The sequence below is a fragment of the Lethenteron reissneri genome, chromosome 42 (assembly GCF_015708825.2).
Source record: "Lethenteron reissneri isolate LAM-NWPU_2019-01 chromosome 42, ASM1570882v1, whole genome shotgun sequence".
In the NCBI taxonomy this organism is placed as follows: Eukaryota; Metazoa; Chordata; class Hyperoartia; order Petromyzontiformes; family Petromyzontidae; genus Lethenteron; species Lethenteron reissneri.
In genome coordinates this window covers 5,025,912-5,038,277 of record NC_083820.1, presented here as the reverse complement: position 1 = coordinate 5,038,277, position 12,366 = coordinate 5,025,912, and the positions used below count along the sequence as shown (strand labels likewise).

At 44.9% G+C, this 12,366-nt stretch overlaps 1 protein-coding gene across 1 annotated transcript in view; it reads right to left on the bottom strand.

Moving 5' to 3' along the window:
- LOC133353087 (protein tyrosine phosphatase type IVA 1) overlaps nt 1-12,104 on the bottom strand; it is an 80,354-nt gene extending 68,250 nt beyond the window's left edge. Inside the window, exon 1 of the mRNA XM_061569207.1 lies at nt 12,009-12,104. The gene's annotated coding sequence lies outside the window, so the exon portion shown is untranslated. The remainder of the gene's footprint in view (nt 1-12,008) is intronic.
- Nucleotides 12,105-12,366: the final 262 nt, after the last annotated feature.

Below are 12,366 nucleotides of genomic sequence, written 5' to 3'. Positions count from 1 at the left end.
CTTCAAGTGCAGCCATTGACCTTTACATCAAAAGGGAGCAATGAGGATCGGGGTCGACAGAACAGTGGACACTTAATTTTGGCACCCACGTCGAGAGGGCCACGTAATGCAATAGGAAAACGTCGCCTTTGTTGTCGTTTGCCTTGCAGAGATTGGGGCCTTCCCGCCCTTCCTGCATTCCACAGCCACCACTCCACCCTCGTGGCCCTTTTGCACCCCCCCCCGCCTCGTGGTCCTAGGCACACCCCCCACCTCCCCCACGTGACCCTAGGCACACCCCCACCTCCCCACGTGGTCCGAGGCACTCCCCCACGTGATCCTAGGCACTCCCCCACGTGGATCTATGCCCCCCCCCCCCACCTACCTTCCTCCACCCGCTCCCTTCGAATGGTTAAGCATTTTCAGTGCGATTATTACAATACATTTCAATCCAATGTGGGTTTAAACAACCTTCTAAATACTACTGCCTCAGGACGCTGCTGTTCGGAGGGAGGGATGTGTTGAATATGAAAAGGGGAAATTAATTTTGGTGTGGAGTCGAGATGATGAGTGAAAATGGAAGAATTGACCTCCAGCTGGAATTTTTTGCACATTTAGTAAGGTGTATATGACTAGTAGGCATGTAACGATGCATTGATTCGTCAATTAAAATTAACTTGTAATGCTAACAGCATATGCGTTGAATCATTGGTTCGTATACATGTTGCTTGTAATGGGGTAATGGGACCACTGCAGCTACTACACGCACTACGTTTACCGGAGAGAAATAGAAAACAAATATTTTTGAATCGAATCGTGACCCTGAATTGTGGCTTCGAGCCGATGTTGACTTCAAAAATATTTTTTTATATAAGCGCGCAATCCTAATTTTAATTTACACCAATGATTAACGTTTATTTTGACATTCAACGGTCCCTCACAGCAAATAACACACTTTAACAATTCCATGTAGAAATTACCACGTGGCTTTAGGAAATGCACCGTCTCTTAATCCGGAGCAAATTTGAATTAAATAACAAACGCTCTTATTACCTCTACACTATCCAGGCTATTGTGGCTGGATAAATTAATATTTTGAAGTGTTGTCATGCAGTTGCCAAGTCAGCAATTGCTATTTTTTTACGTCTACATACATTAAAAAAATTAACCCGTAAAAACAAAGTTTTTCACTATAAATCCTTTATATGCGTGGCATCGGTTTTATTTTATTATTAATTTCTGTTTTTCTTGAGTAAGAGTTTCATTTTTATCACATTGGTATTTTAAATTAAATATGAAAAATGTTTTTTTCCAAAAAAGTGGAAAATTGTTGGGAAATTTTTTTTCACGAAAATAAATTGTCACGCACAACGAGTCTGTGTGCAAGATGTCAGCTCGATTGGATCACGGGAAGTGGGTTAAAAAACGACCGAAAGATTTGCACCGTCCTAAGCACGCAAAGCAAGCGAGCAAGCGAACTTTATATAAAGGATTTAAAAACAACTGATGGGGAAAGGAACACTCGTGCAGTAGGTTGCCTCTCACCTTCGGAACGAGCGATATCTGAGCCAGTCCTAGGCTCCACCCTTCACCAGCCCACCCTGACCAACATGGTGAAGTGTTATTTTGGTGACCTACGCCACTGGAAAATGAGACCATCCTGGTCTCTTGCGGTGACTGACACCCACGTGGAGAGGCCTCAATCTCGGTGTGGTTTACTAAAGGTGATGAAAATTATGATGATTTATTGACAATTATGACAGTAAAATGCATTCCATCTGTTGTAGATTTCACATTTCAGGTTCCTGGTGGCATGATTCTCAAAATAGACCACTGTGTCACTCCGCGGGTCTGTCTCGCAGAGCAGTCGATGGCTGAACGTTACTCAACCGAGTCGCTAAATAAAAGTGAGCTGTGTACCGGTATTGTTCCAAACCCCATCTTTTTAACCCAACACCTGCCTCTCTGTGCTCTCCACGTCTCGCTGTCTCACCAGCTCACCCAACCAAGCATTCGCATCCCACGCCACCTGCCTGTTCGCTATGTTTTGGAGCATCTTTACCAGTTGTAAGGTGGGGATGGGGTCTGCATAAACGGGGTGTAGAGACTCCACGCACTCGATTTTGGAGAATGGTCCTGTTTTCATTGGGAAGCTATAAATTATGGAGAAAGGTTAATGTGACCTTTTCAAGCTCCCAGCCATTCCGCCCTCATTCCGTCTTTGTTTCTATTACCCTCCCTGGCTTCCACGATTCGTCATCTCCCAACCAAGGGTGCCTGCTCCCCGCTCCACTGCTTACCCGTGGATGTCTACACAAGCGCATGGCACACCCGAGGGAAATGAACCGGTCAATATCCTTAGGGGCTGGCTTGGCACCCAGACGGGTGTTGCCCCCCTGTTCCGTTTGTTGATTTTTGGTTTGCTTCCAACTATTACGACCGTCGTACGCATTCCTGGAGTGAGCGAACGATGCTGTTTGCAGGGTAAGCCCAGCTAGGAATGCATGGACTGTTCCCTTTTTTTTATTGTTCCCATCCCAATTTATTTTAGAATTGTGTGGTTGTCATTTTGTGCCACGGGACCAAAATTTCCATTGGGAAACCTGAAGGCGAGCTTTGAATCACCTTGTGTCGAATCATGAGCTCAGAAGATGTTTTACAGAACGACTACAATCTTGACTTCAAGCTTTCGTGACTGCAGGAATTCATATTCTTTGGGTCTTTCGGTAAAGCCACGTAGATAGAAAAAATAATAACAAAATCACGACGTTTCGATCGCAACACAAGCAATCGTTACGGAGACCTCTCCCACATTAACATTAGCTGCCCCGCTCATCTCTAAGTCTTTATAAACAGCTTGCCTCGGCAGATTTCCCCCTCTCTTTTCACCTGAAGATGATTGCTTGTGTTGCGATCGAAACGTCGTGATTGTTATTATTTTGATTATTTTTTCTATCTACGTGGCTTTACCGACAGACCCAAAGAAGATGAATATAACTTCTTCAGTTTGCCTCTTGTCCACACCTAGCTGTCACGCTTTTTATATACCCTGGAAAGAGTTGGTCGCATAGCAATGACAATGAAATGTTTGGTAAAGTCACGTAGGGGAAAAAAAGAGTAATAAATTAATTATTTTATTTTTATTTTACTTTTAATAATTTTAAAATTTTACCTCCGTGACTTTACCGAAAAAAACCTAAGAATATGAATCCTTGCAGTCACGAAAGCTTTAAATCTAGAATGAAATGTTTATTTTTCAGAGCTGACGTGTGCCAAACGAACAAATTCACTTGTTCTTTGGTTCTTTCGGTTAAGTCACGTCTAAAGATAAAATAATACTTGCAGCAGCATCACGTTGCCGTCCACTCATTGATATGCTAATTTTTTCTCTGCCCCCTCCCTCTCTCCGCCCCCGCCCCCCCTCTCTATATTTAAGGGACCGTCACAGAAACGACCTCTCTCTTTGTGTCGATATGTGTCCTCTCTCTGTGTGTCCTTGTGATGTCTGTCTGCTTGTATGTCTGTCTATAGTTTTCTAGTTAGATTTTTGTTGCTATTTCTTTTACGCCTGATGATGATTGCTTGTGTTGCAATCGAAACGTCGTAATATGCAAATATTTAATTTATTATTTTATCTTTAGACGTGACTTAACCGAAAGAACCAAAGAATAATTCATGCAGTCACGAAAGCTCCAAAATTAAGATTGAACAAATTCACTTTAACCAGATTGTATTTTGTGCATGTCATCCCACCTTGAGAAACTCGTTTAATCGCATGCGGCTGCAACCCAGAGTTGAACCCAAGTTATCGAGCTCTGGTGGTCCTGTGCTCTGACAGGGATAGCCTGATCCACTCGGCAACGTCCAATAGATACACTGGTCTCCGTCCACGATATTGCACTGGGCCTCTGCTAATAATCCTGCAATTGCATCAATAGTGCTTTATTATTATTTCTCGTGTGTATATTTTGCTTTTGTAATCTGTAATGACTTTTAAATGAATAGCACACCAAGCGTGGTAACATTTGGATAGAATAGCACTGGGTTTAATGCAAGGCCAATTTGGTAATCTGGAGATTTTTTTTACAGATATTTGTTCTAGTTTTAAAGTGTAGCATTTGGCTACTTTTACATGCATTCATGTTCTCATCATGCTGGCATCTCAAGTGTTATAAATTATACAAATACACTTGTATGGCCATGGGTCCAGCAAAAACATGTAATGTAAATAGATGATGTAGCTTAGCTTTTAACATGTAAGTTCAACTTATCCTCATTTTAAACAGCTTTGCTTCTAACACTCTGGGATGGTCCATGACAGCTTTTGTCCAAAAAAAAATCACTGCTGTGCTTTTGTGGCAGGAGATGGGGGCAACATTGGAATTGCATCGCCTGATGCCTGCTCCATGCGCCCCCACTTTGACGCACGTTTTGAGCCAGTTGAGTGTTTAAAGGAGCTGAAACAGAGTTAGCGCATTAAGCTGGCACCACCGAATGCTGGGGCCGAATCTTGGTTTAAGTCACCCGTGATTTCATCGGGGTTCTGGAATGCAGCAAGTCGATGGTTTCAGCCCGTTCATCGGTTCCTGTACAGATACCCCATCATTATTCACTTTTTTCCAGTTGATTTGCCAATCCCAGCTCCAATCATCTCTCCGAGCAGACGGGCCGTGTGAGATGGTGTACCAGCGAGCGTGCCAGAGGCAATTCGAAAGGCGGTTTTGAAGTGGTTCTATGTTTTGATTTCAAGCATTCGTGACTGCAGGGATCAATATTATTGGTTATTTTGGTAAAGCCACGTAGAAGGGAAACAATAAAATAATAAAAATATAAAACAATATTTTATACAAACAATATTTTTTATTATTGTATTGTTTCCCTTCTACGTGACTTTACCGAAAGAACCAATAATAAATATGCTTCTATGTTGCCATCTTCCAGAGGCCATTCTCTATCCACAAGGTGGTTCGCTACTTACTGCGAGAGTTGCGAAAATGTGAACACATCTTATTTTTTATGACATGGACGCCAAGAGCGCAAATGCCATAACAATAATAATTGCCGGACGGATTTTTTTTTATAATACCATGCATTCCACACCACCACAATAGTCAGATTCTCCAGTTTCCAGGCGGCCAGATTTGCGGTGAGATTGCCACCTCGCAGAGTGCACATGCAGCGGTTCGGCGGCAGGAAGCGACTTTTAATTTGTTAGGGAGGAGGGGGGGGAAGTGTGCCGTCCTTGGGCATGTGTAAACACGACTGCAGGGGAAATCCACTCCAAAGGAGGGTGCTTCCTGAACTTCCGTGCTGCACGACACTCGCTCACTCTGCCTGCTGGGACACACAAAAAAAACCGTGCATCGGGTTACTCGACTAAGCTACAGTAAAGAAGAATGGACCCATCTTTCCATCAACCCGTGTTCCCAGCAACCCATCGCGTGGCCTCGGCATTTAAGGGTCAAGTCGAGTCAAGTTTATTGGCTTTAGCCAGGTGAGAACTGAACCTTTATGGCAGTACCCCGTGATGCAGTCACTTTTAGTCTGCCGCATCGCCGACCTTCAACAATCGACTCATCTCGACGAGCTGTACTCACGATGCACTATTCAAAGTTGAAATTTTCGATGACGCATTTTTTATGCTAATGTTTGGCTTTTCGACATCGCGGAGTAGCACTGATTTCGCGGAGTTGAGTACACCCCTGGAAAAAATAGTGTCCCAGAAATAAAATATGTAATTGCCTCGCCCATTTTGTATTATTTGGTACCCCAGGCTACCGCCATAAGGATCAAGTGAATAAACCAGGATAGAGCCTCATTTTCAAGGGGTGGGCCTGGGTCGTCGAGCGGGTGGCGTTGTTATACAACCTTTGCCCTGGCGCAAGGGCGCGTGCATTTTGTGTTTTTAGAATAAAAGCAATAATGTAGCTGGTTTTCTGTCCACGTCGGCGAGCTGGGACATCTCGCCGTGTTGGCAGCCACGATGCCGGCTGTCGACGCCCCGTGCCCGTCTGATGGTGGATCGTCTACGGCGCAAAGGATGACCTCCGTTAACTTCCCAAACAGTGGTGCCCGTTTTATTGACTCGTGGCAATCGGAATGAAGGCAAGGTTATTCATGGAATTATAATAGCAATGCGATTTACGTTTGTATTTTCAGGAACGGATCACAGTCTCGACTACTTTTTTAGAGGTGCGTGTCTTTGTTGTCAAATTCCTTTTTTATTTTGAAAGGAGGATTTTTTTGGGAGGCGAGTAAGCTGAGGCATTAGGATGACACTCAAAAGGCACGTGCCGCAAAATGCCTCGAAACTGGACTCGTTTTTAGGCGGATGGATTCTGTCTGGTTATGAGGAAAGTCCAGCAGACTGTGAATCATTTAATAATACGCCATAGCTGAAGTAACATCACAATTACACAGAGCTGACAATTTCATTCTTGGTATATGCGAGTTAGGAACCAACTCGTTTAATTACCGCTTAATAATAAAGAACTATACATTTAGATAATAGAGTTTTATTTGGGTTAGATCGCGTAAATATAGATTTACTATTTAATATTTGCAATTAAAAATGCACACTCAATACTGCAAACTATTATTGGTCATCCTTGTCACGCATCAAAGTAACGAAGGCCAAGATTCACTGCATGGTGCAGGATGAAGATTTGTTTTCTGATGGGATCAACACCTTTATTCTATAATAATACTAATAAATGTAATAAAATACAGAAGAGACAAAACCCAAACAAGCGGGAGATCACACAATCCTCAGGGCACGTGACATCCAAGGGAAATAATTAACTAAATCCATACAACACCTAAAGTGATCGCATGCTGTAATGGGAAGTTAAATAACACGAGCGGTTAAAGTCATGTCGTCAAAAACATAATTTTCCATTGGCTGAATTAAAATGCGTTCCTTGCTATGGTTACCGTTCGTATGCATTCACAAACTCGCATTATAAGAGTAAATTGTCTCGTTCAAAAAGGTCAAACTGAACGGGCTAACATTGTGAGAATACTTTAACAGTTATTCATATCCTGGATTTCTGTATGCTGATAATATTGCTGGCCAATAATATTTTAATAAATACGTTCATTCAGCTGTGAAAAATCGCTTCTAATGTCCAAGGAATCTGAATAAAAAAACAGCCAAAAGCTTCTCAACTTCAACGCCAGTAAAGTCTGGCCCAACTTCTCATTTGTCTACAACTTTCACCATTTCCCGCCCCGCCCCCACCAAAACCTCCCACAGTCATCTTAATTTCCCCTGAAAATTCATTTGAACTTTTCCATGCGTGCATAGCAAAACAATTGCCTTTAAGTGTTCAGATCTGAGCTGGGTCACAAGGCACTTGTTAAAGTTGGGTTCAAGGGGAAGTTTACTTTTCCTTGAGGGATATTTCCCCACCCCTCCCCCCGCCCCCCACACCACCATAACTTTTTCTTCCGTCCGCCGCACTCGCCCATTACCCCAAAAGTGTTTTGAATTTCACGACCATCGGAAGAGGCTGAAAGCTCTTAATAAAGACCCTTTCAGAAAGTAAAACGTATGTGGAGGAAACGACGCAATCACGCCGGGTGAAATCCCGGGAGGGAAAGTGAGAATGTTACGCCTCTCCCAGAACTCCCGGTTAGCTTAACCCTCCCCCCACCCCCACCCACTTCTTTTCAATGGTGCTTGAAGCGTTTTGTAATTGCCTCCTCAGGAAAAGCAACACTGTTCCCAATTTCTTTGTAATAACGTTGTTGGCAGTTCCAACAGCAATATATTTTTCCCCAGCAAATTTGGTGTTTTATTTGAGTACAGTTGAATTCTTTAGTTTATTTATTTGCTACATTGCCATTATTACCCTGGTTAAATGTTACAATGAATCTCTTTCAAACATTGCTATGAATTTATTTCGGTTTTATAAGTGTTTCATGTTTTTCTTTCCCATTTCAATGATAATCTCAGCATCGTGGCATGAGAAACACCCCCCCCCCCTCCCCCCATTTAATGTGCAACTCTCGCAAAGCAGTGTTAGAGAACAGTCCACAGAAGGAGATATTGCAGAACTACTTCTGAAAACATTAACATGCCCTGCTGCAGAAAAAAAAAAATCTGTCACTTGGCACACAGATATTATTTTCAGAATCCGAGCCAACCTTGTAATGTAGGTGGGAAAAAAACACTCGTGTTTTTGTGCAGACGTTGGTGACCAAGTTGAGACGAACCACTCGCTACACTTGAGAACCCAGATTAATCACAGGTAATTCGAACATAGGACCTCAGCAGTGCCAACTAATTGCCCTGACCCTTGACCCGCTTGGCCGCCTTGTGTTCAAGAAAAAGTAAAACCATACAGAACTTAAATGAGCTGCAGTAAAGTCGTTGGCACCATGGGTGGAGTTTGGGGGGGGGGGGTGCACGGGGGGGGGGGGGGAAATGCCCCCCAACCTGGACACCTTCATACATTTTTAGTAGTTTACAATTAAGAAAAAAAAAAATTGGTATATGCAATAATGTGAGGGATGAAACAAACCCATGCCCCGTCCCCCAAAATCTCCAAAAATTTAAAAGGCAAAGTTGTGAATGTGTGTCTGTTCAAAATGTTTAGCGTACTTCCCGACATGCAACAAACTGGAAATTTGCCATGTGGGTACTTTCCAGACTGTACACCATGCAAAAATTTTCAAAATACATTCTTGTTTTTTTTTGGGGGGGGGGGGGGGGAGCTCAATAATGAATATTTTTTGCACGGCAAGTGAGCTGTCACGTGACCCGCGCATGTGGAAGCGTAACGCATTGTAGTGTAGCGGTTAGTGCGCTGCGCTACGGACCCGGTGACCCGAGTTCGATTCCCGCTCACGGCCACCACCGGTGACGATTATTTTAACCGATCCTGGGCCATCCCCTAGGTCGACTCGGCCTCAAACGAGTAACTGGTGTGGTGTGTGAACATCGCCACTGGGGAGATAAAGGCGGCCGGCCGTGGTGGATCCAAGTCCCGGGTGAAGCTGGGTAGTACAGCTAGTACTGTAAAAATAAGTCAAACTCTGCCTCTGGTTGGCGCACTGCCAGCGACCTGAGTTCTATTCGCAGCCATCGTCGCACAGAAATCACATCGCATGCTGCAAGATTCGCAACCTGCTTGGCTACAAGATGGTCACCTAAGGGCAGCAGAGACAGAATTGTACAGACTTAGAAAAATATGTTTTTTAAACGTTTGGGTGTTATCACCTCTTTACATGTGTGGAGTTTCTCGACTCGGGCACGATGATTAAATACGTACCACAAAGCAACCAAAACATGTCTTTGTCTAAATAGATCGATTTATTATCACGAAAATAAAAAAGCATGTCAAACTATTAATGTGTCTGTTGCATTCTGGCAACAGTACGGTACGAAATTAACTGGCTCAAAATAAGTTGCACATCTTAAGCTGCTCTTGATAAATGTGAAATCCGTTGAGGCCAAACAAGTCCACAATGGCCTTGGTTCGTCACAAAAACAACAGCAGCAGTAATACAGCATCCGAGTGAATTTCTCAAAACAAAGCTCAGGCTTTTGCACTCTTGAAAACGGTGCAAAAGTTTCAACGCAATGACCAAAATCTATTTTAAATTGCCAACAGCTGCATGGCAAATTGTTCAGCGTGTATTGAAGATGTTGAACAGAAACAAAGTAATACGTGCAAAACAAATATATTTAAATGACCCCTCCCCCCCCCCTTTCCACTATCCAACAGCTGTGTTATTTTTACGTGTTGCCCTGCTTGGTTTAAGTGTTTGGAGGAAGAAGTCCCGTGTGCTAATGCCACCTCATTTCCCACCAATGCTTCTTGGCCCAGGCAGAGTGAAGCATGGCCTCGAGGCATCGTTATTGGGCAGCAGCCCTCCTCTCGCTCTGGGAAAACGCGTCCCGTCGCCCGCTTTCATGTGCGCGCCACAACCTACAGTCTCCCCGCGCCCCTCCAACCCGTCCACTCGCCAGAGGTCGCAAACGGGTTTTGATTCCTTACCCGTACCCGGCCGCACCAGGGTCGCAAATGGGTACTCGTTCCCTACCCGTACCCGGCCGGTTCCGTACCCGTACCCTACCCGAAATGAGTGACAAACGGTGACTCACCAGTGACTCACGGCCTACCCGTACCCGTACTCGGCCGCACCAGGGTCGCCAACGGGTACCCGTACCTGGCCGAGTACGGGTAGCCGGGTTTTGGGTAGGGTACGGGTATCGGGTACCCGGTTGCGACCTCTGCCACTCGCCCACGACTCTCATCCCCGCCCCCTCCTCCCACCCGTTATTTACGATCTATCCCACCCCAAACGTCCGACATCGGCTCTCCCGCTCTGCCCACAGCATTTACCACAAATGTCAAGAAAATTCCGATCGTTCACGAAGTTTCGGGGGGGGCCCTCTTGAAGGGAAGGGGGGAGGGGGTAAGTAATACATATAATCATGCACATAATAAGAATATTCGCTATCAGCCATTATTTTGTCCACAGCTATAGAAAGGCACGAAGCGTCACTGTGTTTCGAGACTCCACTGTGCAAGAGGCTCCTGCTGCGTAGAGATGTTTGGCCAATTCCATTGGCGAGTGCTTTTTGCATATGGGACAGAACTAGGGTACCTGGAGAAAGCTCGCACGTGCGAGGGAGTAACACTCAAATGTCCACACAAACAGGTTCACAGATGCACTTGCTGTACTGTAACCTGGTCACCCAACAGCCCCGTGGGTTTGGGAGGTTCACACATCTCTCCATGATTCACCAACCCTTGCCTCCCCAAAGCACTGAATTACATCGGGCGAACGACTCATTCGGATGTCTCCAGAGCAGTGCAACCCTTTGAAAGAGGATATCACAGAGCTAATTCTGAGGACCATTCCAGTGGCCTGGTCCACTAAGGAGAGGGCAGCACCCCCCCCCCCCCACCTCGTCCTGACACAGGGCAAGGGAAAACAATACCGTAGTAATATTTAATAATACATTTCAACACTCATTGTGCCCAGTCAAAGTACCCCAGCATTACTGCAGCGCAAATGCCTCTGCATGAAACACCACTTTAATACTAACGTCGTAAGTTCGAGTTTAAAAAAAAATATTTCTAGGCACTGGATGGGTAATCGCATCGACCTGACTTTGATTTCCAGGCGCAGCTAACATCAGTGGCAGGCGGATATGTGAACCGGTGCCTTTGCCAACCATTCACCAACTCGCGCTGACTAGAATGGTGAAGTATGGTTAAACAAGCCCCATGAATGACACTTGCGTGGAGAGGCCTGTATCCAGCAGTAGACCCATGAAGGGGCTGTAAATGAATGTTATTCTTCAGTCAATCAAACTTGGCCGAAAATCCAACACTTTTTTAACACGGCTATTTCGTCACATCTGCTCTAGATTTAGATGTTCCAAGCTCACGTACTGTTTACATACAATGTTAGGGATATAAGAGGTCATTTATTGGTTTACATTGATTGTTTTGCTCAATACATGCATACAACTGCATGTAATAACAATCGATTATAGTTTCCCGAATACTTCACAGCGTATAGAAGTACGCATCGATTCGTGAATCAAATATGTTGCATGTTAATACCAGTGTAGAGTCTTCACGCACCGCAACACCGAAAGCAGAATCGATGCAAGAAATCAAATGTAAGCAATTCAAAGAGTTTAAAATGCCTTTGAAGGTATGCGCACGCGTGTACATACGCGAACAGCAAACGTGTTCATAGCATCCAGAAAGGGGGGCGGGGGGGGGAAGTGAAATGCAATAGAGCAAGTGGAGTGAGGAAAATGAAGTCAATTATTGACAGACATTTCCCCGCAGAGAGGGACCTCCATTAGCTGCTGTTACTTCCAGTTTCATGTATTAGGTATAGCCCTGTGAGCCATTCGGCTCTTGAATCGGGTGCAACCGCAACAAACCAAAAAACTAAAACATGAACAAGAAAACATCTTAAAGTGACTATGTGCAAACAGAAAATCCAAGAGAAAAGACAACAAAATATTGCATAACCCCCCCAACCCCCACACACACCAGAGGTTCTGCGTGATGGACCGTCGCTTTGCTTGCAGTGCTGTGACCCTTCCCGTCAGCTGTTCCGACGAGCCTCGCGTGCTCCTCTGCGCGTGCTCGTGCTCTGCACTGAGCGTAAATGGGGAGGGAGAGGAGGGGGGGGGGCACCCTTATTGGACAGCAAAACTCGTGATGTCAATGTAACTGTGGTGGGTGGTGCGTGTCGTTCGGGGAGCGGTCGTGTACCCGCCAGCCCCCACTGCGCTACGAAACCTGGCGGGCTCGAGTTCGATTGCCGCCCACGATCAACGGCAGTGGCCGATTATAATTTTTTGAAGCGGTGCTGGGCCTCCGCTAGGTCTACTCGGCCTCAAATAAG